The sequence below is a fragment of the Ochotona curzoniae genome, unplaced genomic scaffold (assembly GCF_017591425.1).
Source record: "Ochotona curzoniae isolate NIBS_2020 unplaced genomic scaffold, NIBS_Ocur_1.0 scaffold_3208, whole genome shotgun sequence".
Lineage (NCBI taxonomy): Eukaryota > Metazoa > Chordata > Mammalia > Lagomorpha > Ochotonidae > Ochotona > Ochotona curzoniae.
In genome coordinates, this window is record NW_024467106.1 from 8060416 (window position 1) to 8075096 (window position 14681).

A 14681-nucleotide genomic window follows, 5' to 3' on the forward strand; every position below is an offset into this window, starting at 1 on the left:
CACACCCATTCTGGCTCTACTGTTGGATGCTACACACAGTTCATTCATACCTGACCCACTCCCAGACCCAGCTTTTACATGGTTTAGTGGATGCAGAGACCTATCTAGCCCAGCTTTTCCTATACCCAACCCTGGCTCTTGTGAGTACCAATGGGTACTGGAGACTAGCCCAGTCTAGCACACTCTAGACCCAGTCCACACCCATGCCAAGGTATACTGCAGTCACGTCCAGCCCAGTTCACTGCCCTCGCTCTGACTCTCACACTCACCGATGGGAACCACAATCCAACCAGGATATCCCCTTAGCTCCCTGATCAGGCCTGTTCCCAGCCACAGATCTTGTGTGCTCCAGTAATTGCTCTGACCCAGCCTGGCATAACCATGGGTTGACCTTTGTTATTTAATGCTGCAGCCTGGCCTGGCCTGGGCCCAGTCCCAACACTCACTGGCAGATGCTATAGCTTAGCTCTGTCCAATTTGCCCCCATCCTTGGCTTTTATGCAAATTGCTAGGTATGATAGCCTAGCCCAGGGTGGTCTGCACTCCATCCTGGATCTTGCATATTCTGCTTTGCCAAGGTTTGGCCTGGTTCTGCCCAATTTGCCTCCTCCAAACCAACCCACATACTTGCTGACAGGTGGGGCTACCTTGCCTGGCCTGACCAACACCCAGGCCTGAACCACATGCTCACCAGTAAGAACTATGACCCAACAGGGGAGTTTCCCAAGTTCCCACACCAGGCCCACTCCCAGATCCAGAGCTTACATGTGCCAGTGGGTGCTAGGCCCTTACCAGGCACTGTCTGCCCCCTCTGTTCTGCCCTTTGCATGAGCTGGTGGATGTTGTGGCCCAGTCCACCCCACACCCTATTCCTGGGTGCATCTACAGGTACTGTAGCCTGGATCAGCCCAGCCTGTTTCCTACCCCAAGACTCACAGATGTCTTGGAGTGCCATGATTATGTTTAATCCAGCCCATCACTAACCCCAGCTCTTGGGAAAGCCAGTGGGTATTGCAATTCCTAAGGGATGAACCCACATGTCCTCCCCCAGAATGCCTTCAGATCTGGTTCTCTCCCATTCTGGTTAGTGTCATGACCCAGAATAACATTACCTGTCCCCTGTTCCGACACTCACTGGTGTGTCCTGTGGTCTAGCTCTACCAGGTAGGCCCCTAGCCCTAGCTTTAGTGTGCACAAGTGGGTGGTGGTTGGCAGTGGTCAATGGTTGATGCCAAACAGCCCAGCTCAGGTCTCCCCATGGGCAGGTACATCAGTCTGACCCCTCCAGCTTCCCTCCTCCAAACCACTCCATCTCAACCCCCTTGCTTACCTGCAAGTGCGTGACCTTGTCACTGGAAGTCTCGCAGAAGTCATTGCTCACCTGCAGCATACTCTCTCAAAGGTCCTCCCTCCCACACTTTCCCACTTCCCTGAGTCATCCACAGTCACTGTGCTTGGGAACCGTGGGGTTCCCCAGCCTGGCCTCCTCGAGTCCAGTCTTCTAGTGGGGTGGTATACTGGGCCTGGAGCTCTGCCCACCCAGCTGGGATCCAAATTCCTGGCACACATGCTGGCCTGGGACCCCACTCTTCTGCCCACCCAAGCTCCAAGCATGTTCACAGTTCTCCAAGCCCAGTCCACCAGCACTAATAGCAGCATGCTAAACTAGGGTTCTCTACTCTCTCCACCCTGCCCCATCCCCACCTAGGATCAAGCATATGCGGAAATCACCAGGCTGGCTCTGCCTGGCTGGCTGTGATACACAGGTCCCTGCACACCCCTGCCGGCACCATCCCCCAGGTCCCCACAAGCCCACCTGCATAGGTAGAAGCCAGGTTGGCAGAGGTCAGGCCTTTATACCAGCCCCTCCAGTTCTTTATGCAGCATAGATGGCATGGCTGGGCATCGCAGTGATATCTATGAGCACCAGAACCCAGTATTTCTATGTAAGCACGACTTTGCACTTGTTAACCAATTGTTAGCCAATTCTTTCTCTGCCCCACATGATCGCTGTTCTAAGGCCAGATTCACTTGCTGTAACTTCCACTTGTTAGAGACCATACAGTACTTGTCTGTCTGTGCCTGGCTTACTTCACTTAGTATATGATCTCGAGTTCCACCCATTTTGCTGTAAATGTCAGAATTTCATTCTTTTTAATGGCTGAATAGTATTCCATGGTGTTTATAAATAAAACACTGTTTTATTTATTCCTCCATAATGGGTACCTGGGTTTTGATTCCATATCTTAGCTATTGTGGATCAGATTATAATAAACTTAGGAGCACAAGTGTCTGTTTGATACGCTGACTTCATTTCCTTCAGATATATACCCAAAAGTGGCATGACTGAGTCATAGCAAAGCTATTTTTAGTTTTTAAAGGAGACTCTATGTCATTCTGCATAATGGTTGCACTAATTTGCATTTGCTCCAGTACTTATTAAGGTCACCTTTTCTCTGCCTCCATGCAAGCATTTGTTATTTTTTGATTTTTAAAAAGTAGCCATTCTAATTGAAGTGAGATGATTTTGCTCCATGATCTTAATTTGCATTTCCCTGTTGGCTGGTGGTGCTGAGCATTTATCATTTAATTGCTGGCTCTTTGTATTTCTTCTTTTGAGAAGCGTCTATTCAGATCCTCTGCCTACGTCTTGACTGGGTTGCTTGCTTGGTTAGCTGCTTAGGTGAAGGTCTTAAAATAGGTGTTACAACCATTCTCAAGAACATACAGGAAAGTGTGCGTAAAATGGATAAAACAAGCAATATGAGAAAAATAGAAACCATAAAGAAAACCACATAGGGATTCTGCAGCTGAAAATTATAGTATCTGAAACATATTTTGAACCTCAATAACAAATTGGAGATGAAGAAAGAGGCAATGAACTTGAAATTAAATCAATCGCAATTATCTAGTCTGAGGAACGGAGCTGTATGTGTCTGAGAAATACGGCAGAAAGATCAACATTCATGTAATTGAATTGTCAGGAGGAGAGTGAAGATGGGACAGAACTACGTCGGTGGAAATGATGATTTAAATGTCCCCAAATTTGCACAAGAATCCCCGTAAACATCATGTCAAATTCCACATCCCAGGCACAAGCTGAAAATAAAAGAAAAAGAGATAATTTTCAAAGAAGCATGTTAAAAGTGATATACACAGGATGCAATGGTCTTGATGATTATTATGTTCTTATTAGAAATCAAAGAGGCTAAAAGGCAGTGGGCAGAATGCTTAAAGGAAAATCCTACCTGCTTAGAATATGATACATAGTAAAAATATCCTTTCCAAATAAAAGTGAAATACACACATATTCATATTTTTTTAAAGCAAAGATAACTCACCACGAATAGATTTTGCTACAGAAAATACCAAGGATGGGTGCTTGTGCTGCTTGGATGCCTGCACGCCCTTTCACAATGCCAAGGTTAAGTCCCGGCTGTTCTGCTTCCATTCCAAATTCCCGCAGTGATTACTCAGGGACCTCTGTCCCTGCCACCATTGTGGGATGCCTGGATGGAGTCACAGGCTCTTGGCTTCGACTTGACCCAACGCCAGCTATGGTGCTGTCCAACAGGTGGACAATCTCTCCAAGGACTACAGAGCAGAACAGTCATTAGAGTGTGGGTCCTGGTTAATTGGAGCTTCTGAACGTCCTGTTTCCAAACTGCTTCCACACAAGACAGCAACAACCTCCACTGTGTTTATGCAGCTGTGATTTTCAGGCCTTTTTTTTTTCTTTAACCAATGCCTGAACACACATACCAACTAAAACAGAAGCCTATAAAACTTATATTCTGGGTATATACATTCAAAAGAAAGCGGTGGTTACCTCTGAAAAGGAGTTTAGAATTAAAAGAATTTGAAAGATGCACTTAAATTTTATGTGTTGTATTTACATGGTTTAAGAGTTGAAATCATTCTATAAAGTAAAAATAACAAAGAGGCCATGAAGCGGTGGCATTTGTGGATGGATGATGGAAATATTGCCTTTTCTTTTTTAAAAGGGGACTTATTTATTCTTATGGGAAAGGCAGATTTACAGGAAGAAGGAGATAGAAAGATCTTCCATTCACTGATTCACTCTTGAAATGGCCTCAATGGCTGGAGCTAAGCTGATCCAAAGCCAAGAGCCAGGAGCCTCTTCCAGGTCTCCCGCATGGGTGCAGGGGCCCAAGAACTTGGGTGGTCCTCAAGTGCTTTCCCAGGCTACAAGCAGGGAGCTGGATGGGAAGTGAATCTGTTGGGACATAAGCAGGTGCCATATGGGATCCCAGCACTTGCAAAGGAGCCATTGCACTGGGGCTGAATTACTATGTTTTCTACATAAACAGGCCCCTTTAAGGTAAGAACAATATATATTAAAAAGAATTTTCAAGAAAGAATAGCAGAAGGGAACCAAAGGGAGGAGTAAGAAAAATAGTAGAGGGAAGACATGAGACACAGAGTGCAGAGACAGAAAATTATTTTTAAAAAAGAGAAAGAGCAAGAGGCCCGGCAGGTCTAGTCTGTGCTGAATATACTGTTGTTCAGACATTGCACCCCCAATTTCTATGGGGTCCAGGACTCTTCATTCTTACCCCTATGAAAATGGTGACTCCAAGAGAATTTCAGAGCTATTGATCATACATGGAGGGGGAGATGCCAAGCGGGGTTGGAGAGCCCAGAGACCCTTGTGAGCATGCGCTAAGGGTTCCTGCTACAGCAGGAAACCCTTAGTCTCTGGCCTCCCATTCCCTGGGACACTCGTGATGAGTGGGATTGTGGGAGATTCTTCATGGCAATAGGTGAGAGACTTGATAATAGGTACCCAAAAGGAACCAGAAACGGTGCTAGCACCCATGAGGTCATTGTCCTGTGGTTGCAGTCACAGAGGTCCCCCGGTATGTTTGTGATCCGAGCATCCTACCTGGAGTGTGACAGATGTTGAAGCATCTTCCAAATGTTGCCCTCCTAAATTGGAGGTCATTAGTACTGAGGGGTGATGGAAAGGAGGCTGTGGCTGGAAGCCAGGATCTTGTATGATCAAAGTGGGAAAGACAAATGGAAAAAAAGAAAGCAGATGGGAAGAAGATAAAACTAAAAAGCCCACAGGTACCTAGGCACTTAGTGCTCCTCTTCTGGGATGGCGATGATATTCCAAGAGAGAGGAGGGGAGGAGTCCTACGTGCCTTGAACTAAGACAACTCTTAGGAAGCAGGTGCTCATAGAGAATGCCAGAAAAAGGAGGATATCAAATGCAAAGGGAAAAATCTAAGGTCTCAACATGGTGGATTAGGGTTTGAAGAGCTGAGTAGTGAATGGAATAAGTGAAGCAGATATTCAATCATGCAATGGAAGATAATGGACTACCAACATATAAGGCACAGGCTCAAGATTCCAGTGAGATATATTCCAGTTGACATCTCGACTGTAAAGCAGTAGGACTGCCAAAGAGATAGGCTTGTTTCATCCAATTACAAGTCGAGGTACCCCAAGGGCTAGATTAGAATGAGCAAATGCACAGCAAACATCTCCTGGCTCACTGCTTTTCTGCTTATGACAGACATTGATAGTCTTGGGACAATTTCCTGTTGAATCTGTGTAAAGTTTCAGTTTTCCGTGGAGTACTTGAGGCAACCATTGCTTGTGGATTGCATTTAGCATAAAAGATGAAATCTCACAACCACAGGATAAGCAAATCTTCCCTGTGGGTGTGACCTACAAGGGAATGTATGAATCTCCCAGAAAAGGTTTTTTGGGCAACAGGAAATGATCCAGGAATCCAGAGCTCTCCGTGGTGCTGAAAATTAGGCTGCAGTTCCTGTCCCTGGAACCTACCACTTCCCTCTCTGCTACTATTGTTCACATGGACCAAATTTCTCATAGTTGCCAAAAGTGTACTTTGTAAATAAACAGAATCTAAAACCTCCTAGAGAAGAGAAAAGTACTACAGTTTGGGGAGAAAATACCTCAGGAATGGATATGTGAAGATTAGCTATAAGGTAGACTTCGAGAAGACCAGAACTCAGATAAATGAGGATGTCAGTACCAGAGAAACTGTGGCTGAACATTAGAGAATCCTGCAAGTTGTGAGTGATGCTAGGAGGGAAAAATCTAAGGTTATTAACCAAAAAGCATAGGAGAGAGTAGACAGGGCAGGCATGAGTAATGGGAAATTGGGACCAAATTCAGGCACCAAGAATGGCACGCAAGGCTCTAAAATTTGTATGCTGAAATCCTAAGCCCAAATATGATAATATTAGGAGGTGGGGACTTTGTGGATGATTAATGAATGGGATTAATCCTCTTGCAAAAGAGACCCCACCCCTCCCACCAAGTAAGGAAACCACCAGAAGATGCCTCTAGGTACCAGGAAGTAAGACCCTCCCCAGAAAGCAGACCTGCCGGTGTCTTGATATGGACTTCCCAGCCTGCAGAGCTGTGGGAAACAAACATGAGCTGTTAAGCCACCTGGTCTGCCCACTAGAATGTAATCACAGCCAATGATTACATTGAAGTGGGCAAGCTTTTATTGGTTCATGGAGACCTGCTTCTTCATGGCTATCTTTTAGTTGCACATTTTGTCTAACTTTTAAAATTGCATGCAATCATATATTGAGAAGCAAACAAGAGTAGAAGGTGAATGCTCTTGCCCGCAATCCACACACAATCTCTATTGCCGTTTTGCAATATTTCTGTTGGTGTTTTCCCTTTGAATGTTGATACAATTATGGCCACACTCTTGGGATCCAGAAGGCAATACTCTGGAGTGTTTTGGTCCACTGAGGACTCACAGGACATAGGAGGACTCAAAGCAAGTTCTTGCTGACATTTATTTATTTACTTACTTACTTATTTACTTATCTTTGCCTTCCCAGCTCCTGTCGTTGAAGTCAGCCTTAGGAGCCTGCATCCTTCTTCTCTAATCTGGGTCACAGAAATTAGGAGTTCTCTACCCAAAATAACACTTCCAACAACATTTTTATATCTTAATTTTTCACTTATTTCAGAGGTCAGTGATGGAGAGGCCAGGAAGCCTAGTCCTATAGCTCTCTCCCTGCTAGGGATGGCTGGGTCCATGAGTTGAAAGCGACAGTTCCTCTCTGGTCATCTACTCCGTATAGTTCTCTCTAAATCTGTATTTGTCCCCTTCTTCTATCTCTAAGAATTCTCTAGGGAGAACAGTAGTTTCCTCCTTTTGCCAACCTAGGGATACTGTATTACATCTTGTCCCTTCTCCTAACCCACATCTACCCTTTGACGCCAACCACTGAGAGTTTGGCCAACTTCCCAGGTGAAGGGCACAGTTCTGTGACAGTTGCACTCACGTCAGACACCAGTCCCACAGTTGATCTTCTCCAGGTTAAATTGCTATAGCTCTTGGGATCCCCACAACTCACTCAGTTACAATAATTCTCAAGTAACTAAGATCTCAAGGTAACACTCTGTTTAAGTGGCAAGAAAATAAATCTAGACCCAACCAAAGGAAAAGCTGCCTAATGTAAGGTCTGGGAGGAGCCCAGGTACTCATCTTTCATATCCTTGGGAAATCATTGCCCTCCCAGCTCGTCAACGTGTGACCATTTGCATGGGATTGCCAACCAGGGAGGTGTACCTAAGCTGTGGCATCCAGAATTTTTATTGTAGTTTCATTATGTAAACAGGTCTGATTAAGTTGTTGTCAATTTGTAGCCCTCTATCCCAAGAGACAGGGCTGATAAGGGGGGCTCAAAAATCCCAGCCCTCAGACCCCAGCATTGGAGTTTTTGGCAAGGGTGCCTTGGTTTCTAGGTCCTGAGTCATCTCATGGGTGCAAGCAAGTGGCTGGTTCACATACAGTTCACAAAGGTGACCCTTGGACCACAGCAGGGCTAACAAAGAGATGCTTATCATGCAGGAAATTCCAAGGAGTTGAAAGGTACTTCCCAGGAATCAGAAACAAAGGCCAGGAAATTCATTACTGAACAATTCTCACACCTTTCTCATTGGCGCCTCTAATCTTGGCTAGTTGTATTATTTGAGTAGCCACAAGACTCAGTAGCCATAGCCCTGAACCTATCACTATGAAAAGGAGGGGCAGGACTTCCATCTGCTGACCTGCTCCCCAAGTGCCCACCAACAGCTGGGGTTGAGTGGAGCCACCAGCAGGGGTTCTCCCCAAGTGGGCGACAGGAACTCAATGCATAAGCCATCACCTGCTTCCTTCCAGGATACACATCAACAGGAGTCAGTTTCAGCAGCAGAGTCAGGACTCAACCCAGGCACTGCAGCTTAGGACAGGGACATCCCAAGTGGCTGACGTCTTCACTGCTGTGATAAATGCTGGCCCAACCCTGGTCCATCTTGTTGGGCCTTTCCAGGGAACTGCGTGGAAGGCACCTGGGAATTGTGCCTCTAAAGGATATTTGCCCACCAGCTGCCCAAGCTTGCTGGCTGAAAAATTAACCACAGGACTCTTAATTGCCCCGGACTTCCCAGCTGCTTTGGAAAGACCCTAAGTGTCCACACAACTGTGGTAGAAATTGCAGGCAGGCCAAGTGGATATGGCACGTGCCCTAAATAGCACACAGCACTCTACACTTTTTGCAATATGTAAATACCTCAACCACACACATCATTGTTTTGAGTGAGCTCACACCCCAAGCATCCTAAACTGTGGAGACAGAAAGGCTTGGGACTGAGAGCTCCCATGGGACGGGAGCTCCACAGGGCACAGAGGGGATTAAATCCCAATGGGTGTGGGGGGTGGGGGTGGGGGGAGTGCAGGACTCACGCAGCATTTTGACTGGTTGCAGCCCTGCCACAGGTGGGCTGAGGGTACAGCTAGAGCTCGCCAGGGTGGGGCAGGTTGACCTGCAGATGTGACCATGACATTCTTAACCCCAGAGTCCTTCAGTGACGAATGTGACATTGAACAAGGCTTCCACAAACACATGCATACAGGAAGTTCATCTTACGGCTCTCTTTCAATGGATGAATAAGTGGATGGAGACCTTTCTGTAAACCCCTGCACCTCCTTCTCCAGCCAGGTCTCTGTGTTCTTGGGCCTGGGAACTGCTGAGCCTTCCTGCCTGATGCTGTGCACATGCTCCCTGAGAATGACAACAAAGTCTTGCTGCCTGCAGGCACATGGTATGCGGTGACTCAGACAAGGCCAGGGAGGCCCAGGGCTCCTCCCTTAGTTGCCTGACAGCACAGCACTCAGACCTGGGCAGCCTGGAGTCAGAATCCATCTGTGTCACCCAGGCCTGGAGACCAAGGGACCAGTGAGGGGCGGGGTAGAAGAAGGACCAAGTCTGACTTTCTCAGGAGCCATTTGCAGGCTCAGGACCTCAGGAAACTGGCCTCGTCCCTTTACCTGGATGATGGGGATGCTGGCCTTTGTGGGCAGGGCCAGATGAAGTCACGCACAGCTAGTGCATCCCCTTTGATGGGCATTAGAGGGTGCTCACTGGGCCAGCCACTGATTCACCCTTGCTCCTGCATTGCCCAGCAGGCTGTATGTTCCTAAAATGCCAGACCTCTGTCCCCTGGCAAAAGCTCCCAATGTCTCCAAGCCCACGGAAGTACAAGCTCCCTGCTGTGGCCTCTGCTGCCTCTGCCATCTTGATTTTCCTTCCCTCCCTCTTACTGTGTGTATCTGTCATCTGCCTCTCCCCTTCTGCTCCAGACTCCCCACCCTCACCAGCTGGATCACCTTGTTACACCTGCGTTTTTACTGCTAGCATGCAGTTCTGGGGAGCGACGGTTCTGTCTCTTCAGGCAGGGGTCAGATGCAAATCAGCTCTGTCTAGATCGAGGTTGGGAGCCCGACAAGGCCCCTGGGTCCTCTCTAGCCTTCTCCCTGGTGATGGAGAGGGGAATGGGGTGTGGCGGGGCCAAGCATGTGTCCAGGGAGGAGGCTCTGACAATAAGGTCAAGAAATACCCCTCCCTGGGAGACCCTCTCCCTTAAAGAAACAAACAAACTTTCTGTTGGAAAACAGAGTAACACACACACACACACACACACACAGGGACAGGGGAGCCTTCCATCTTGCAGTGGCTGTCATGGCGTCATGGTCAACCTGAAGTCTGGATCCTGGAGTTCCATCAGGATTCCCCACATGGGTCTAGGGGCCCAAACACTTGGGCACATGAACAAGAAGCTGCACAGGAAGTGGAGCAGTTTGGACTTGAACCAGCACCTGCATGGGGCAGTGTTTCTGCAGGTGGCAGCTGAACTCACTGTATCACAACCCCAGCCCTGCAAGACTCCTTTGGAAGTGTGCGCTTGCCTCATAAAGACTTTCCTTCTCTCCAAACCACTTTCCTGTTGCTGAGGCTTTTGTGTGGCTTGGATGGTTCATGTGCTAGGGGAATGGCCCCCTGGCCAGGCAGCAGAAAAACTGAGGGAATTCTTATGGCTGGGGGGGGGAATCTTCAAGTCATGGGGTGCAGCTCTCAGGAGCAAGTCTGGACTCCTGGAGTGAATGTCCCCGAGGGTTCAGGTGTCCGAGAGCCCAAACCTGGCCCCTGGTCACCTGTGTCTCTCGGGACACTCTTACCACAGCCACGAGCAACGCAGTCACAGCCTCTCCAGGCTGGATGTGTGTGTGTGTGTGCAGCCTCCAAGACTCGGAGCTCAGTAAGCCTTTTTACCTTTCTCTTCATGGTTGTTTATTTGCTGTGTCTACTGAGGATTGAGAGAAGGAGAGAAATGAGAAAGAAAAATAGATATCGCCCATCCTCTGGTTCATTCCCCAAGTACCTGCAACAGTCTTGGCTGAGACAGGATCCAGGAATTCCATCCAGATCTCCCACGTGGATACAGGGGCCCAAGCACGTGTGCAATCACCCCCTGCCTCCCACGATGTGTTAGCAGGAAGCTGGATCAGGAGTGGAGTCAGGACTCCAACCCAGGCACTCTCATTTGGGATGCAGACTGTACCTGCTCCTCCATTAGTCATTTTTTAAAAATCCAGGCTTAACCTGAATTTCAAGAACACGGAAGAGGTTAGATGTCAGAATTCACAACAGCCTCGCTCACCAGATCCACTCCACCCCTCCCGGCCGCGTCCTGCCCACTGTGTCCGGCACAGCCTTGTCCAAGCCACCCCTTCCCTTGTTTCTTCCGAGGTTTCCATCCTGTCAGCCACCTTAGCCACTCCCCTTTCCTTTGTGATGGCTCTACCCATTCATCATGACTCAGGATCTGGGATCCAGGGTAAGTGGTGGGTGGAGGGCAGGGCCAGGCTGGGATTGGCACAGAAACCTGGGAACAGGTGTACCGCATGGGCATATCCGTTATCCTCCTATTCCTGGCAGAGCTCTGACACAATTTGCATGTCATTGCCCTCTTTATCTTCAGGTCTTGTGGCAAACTGTGTCACCTACATGTGGTACAACACACAGAATGGCCCACAGACACTCGCAGGGGCGTGCACATTTGGATACGTGTGCCCACACATATATGCATGCCTGCCCTGCTGGATATGCGGCTTGACTGCGGGCAGAGGACAGGGCTCGGCCCCGCTTCTCCCCTGGGGCCCTGCCCCGTCACTGACCTCCTCCGGACAGCACCACTACCACAGGCGGACAGGTGGCCCCTGCTTGGGCCCTGCTGTCTCGCTCCCTCCTACACACACACATACACACACAACACACACACACCCTTCCTGAACTTAGCTCTGCCACCAGGCTCTGCTGGGACCTTGTTATTTTTACAGCTGCAGGGCGCGAACTCTCGGAGAGAAGGGACAGCTTGGGCTAAGAATGCAGTGCCTGCTGCCCTGAGCCACAGCCAGCTCAGTTCCCCAGGGGCGGGCTTCCCAGCTCAGCTCAGAAGGTAGCTGTGGTCAGCCAGGACCAGCCCTGGGGCCAGCCAGAGGGACCTTTCCTGGCACTGGGCTTGATGATGCTGCCAGCTTTCCCCTGGATGGGGAGCACATTTGGCTGGCTCTGAGCTCTGTAAGCAAAAGGTCCCAGGACCAGAGCCAGGAAAGAGGTTCTGTGCCACGGAACAAGGAGCAGGTTTAACTTTCCCACTTCCTGTCTGGGACTCCAGGATCCTGTTCGTTGGAGTGGGTTACAGAGTTTGTGGGGAGCGGCATGGGACAAGGGTGCCTATACTGGAGGTTGGGGCTGGTCTTGGATCTTTCTAGAAGGGACAGAGGAAGGGGGAGGGGGAGAAAGACAGAAGGAGAGGGAGAGCCTTTGGCTGGAGACGAGAGGAAAGTGGCAGGTGTTTGAGTGAAGTGCCCTCCCTGTCTGACGGGAAGCTGTGGGACACTGCCCCTTGCACGCACTTGGCCCTCACTGCCTCTCTCGGGCCTCCCGAGCCTCACTCCTGCACCTGCCCAGACAGCCCAAGGGCTCCTTGAATTCACACCACCAGCGTCCATGGTGCTTGGGGTTCTCAGCTCAGCCAGGGAGGCCCACTTAACACATCCTACCCTCAGATACTCCCGGAGCTTGCTCTTGCTCCCCCTCCCGACGGGGACCCCATGCTCAGCCTCCTAGGCTCTGGGCTTCTGCAAAGAGCTGTGGACAAGACCGAGCCCCCAGGGCTACGCAAGGAAGTGCTCCCAAGGACACCAGGGGCTGTTTTTAGGGCATAGGAGCCCCAGGCATGGCACCCCCAAGGCTCCCCCACACTCACTGTCTGTCACAGAGCTGAGCTGGGGGAAAATCCTCATTATTTTTCCTCCCAGACAGAAAGTCCCATGTGTGGAGTTAACGCCCCATCGGGATATGGGGCTAGCGCCAGCCAGAACTGGGAGTTTTGCTTAATACCCAGCGGGCCCTGCTGTTTCCATCACAGGGTTAATTGGTCCCCAAGAGACTCAATCCAAGAGAGGAATCCTTGAGCTGGCAGTGAGATCAGATTTCCAAGCTGCCACCCCCAGCCCTTCCTGTCCCTTTGGGAGGATCATTGGCCCTTCTCCTGTTTGAGCCTCAGTGTTTCTGTCTGCAAAATGAAACAGATGAAGCCGGTTTGAACAGGTGACCTGCCAGGTCTTCTCCACCCACTCACGGCTCCCATGACACTCTGAGCGAGGCTACCAGGATCACAGGCCATGGTCAAAGTCATCCCATGCCACTCACAGGCATCTCACACATTCCTGGATGACGTGCAAAGGCTGTCCTTGACGTTCAACGACCTGCATGGTGATCTACCGTGCCCCGGGACATTTCCCAACACTTACAAGAATTTGCAAGACCCTGGAATGTTCTCTGGCATTCCAGAGAGCCATTCACATGGCTCCTGGACATTCCAGAGTGCTCTCGCCGCGGTACTCCATGACATTCGGAGTGTATACCAGGTGGGTCCGTGCTCTGCAGGAGGCCTCCTGGCATCGCCAGAGAAGCCATCTCCCCAGCCCCTCGCACCTGCCTCTGAATCCCCTGCAATGGGAGGCGCACGCCCCTCTGGAGTCAGAAGCCCTTGACCTAGGACCTGGAAACTTCTGGCCAACCTGGGACCAGAATCTGGTGGGGGTGGGGAGCCTCTCCCTATAAACCGTGGTCTACCTGGCCTGGCTTCCTCTTCAGTTTATCTTTTAAAAAAAAAATGTTGGGGCTGGGTACCTGCGGTTCTGGCATCCCATATGGACACTTTGTGTTCCAGCTATTCCACTTCGAATCCAGCTCCCAGCTTATACCTGGGAGAGCAGCAGGGAGTGTCCCAAGCGCTCAGGCCTCTGCACCCATGTGGACGATCTGGAAGGAGTCCTGGCTTTAAATCAACTCAGCTCTGGCTGTGGTGGTCACTGGAGGAGTGAACCAGCAGAAGGAAGATCTTTCTCTGTCTCTGCTTCTCTGCCTTTCTAATAAGAATAAATATTTAAAAGGATTTATCTATTTTTATTTGAAAAGCAAAGTTACAGAGAGAAGGAGAGGCAGAGATCTTCATCTACCGGTTCGCTGGTCCAGTCCCCAGTTGGCCACAGCAAGTGGGGAGGAAGCAAGAACTTCCTTCAGGTCTCCCACATGGGTGGCTGAGGTCCAAGCACTCGGGTCACCCTCTACTGCTTTCCCAGACACGTGAGCAGGCAGCTGGATCAAGAGTGAAACATCTGGGTTGCAGCTTTATTCACCACATCCTAATGCAGACACCCTTCTTCAGTCTATGTTAGAGAAAGTGATTCTGTCTAGCGGCTCTCAGTTTTCCCATCTCTAAAATGGGTGGGTGGGGGGAACCAGATCACACGGAAGACCCTCTTGTTCTGAGTGCTGGGGCTTCTCTGGCCGGGGCTGAGTTGGGTCTTGAAGTTTGAAAGGGCAAGTGCTGGGGAGACTTGGGTTACCATAAAGGGGGAGGCCAGGATCCCAGAGAGTGGGGTAAGATCGTAGCAGGACTGGCAGCTCGTGCCTGAAGAAGCACTGTGAGATGTTCTAGAAAAACAGCCCACCCGACCCTGCCAGAGAGGGACAGCTCCAGCTCTCGCCCTGGGCTGGCACGGAAAACTTAAGAGAGTGCGCCCCCTTGTGTCCAGGCCCTGTCACTGCACCATGGGGCACACAGCTGCAGAGAATGCCTGCTGGCCCTAGGTGGACCAGCTGGCCCTAGGCAGACCAGCTGCTGAACTTCAGCAGCTTTCTGGAGGACATTGGCTCCAGCTGGGACCTGGCCTGCAGGGTTGACCGCTTCATCTCTGCTCCTGTCTCCAACAAGCATTTGTTGGCACTTCGTGTGTACCAGGCAGTGCGTTGGGCTCTCAG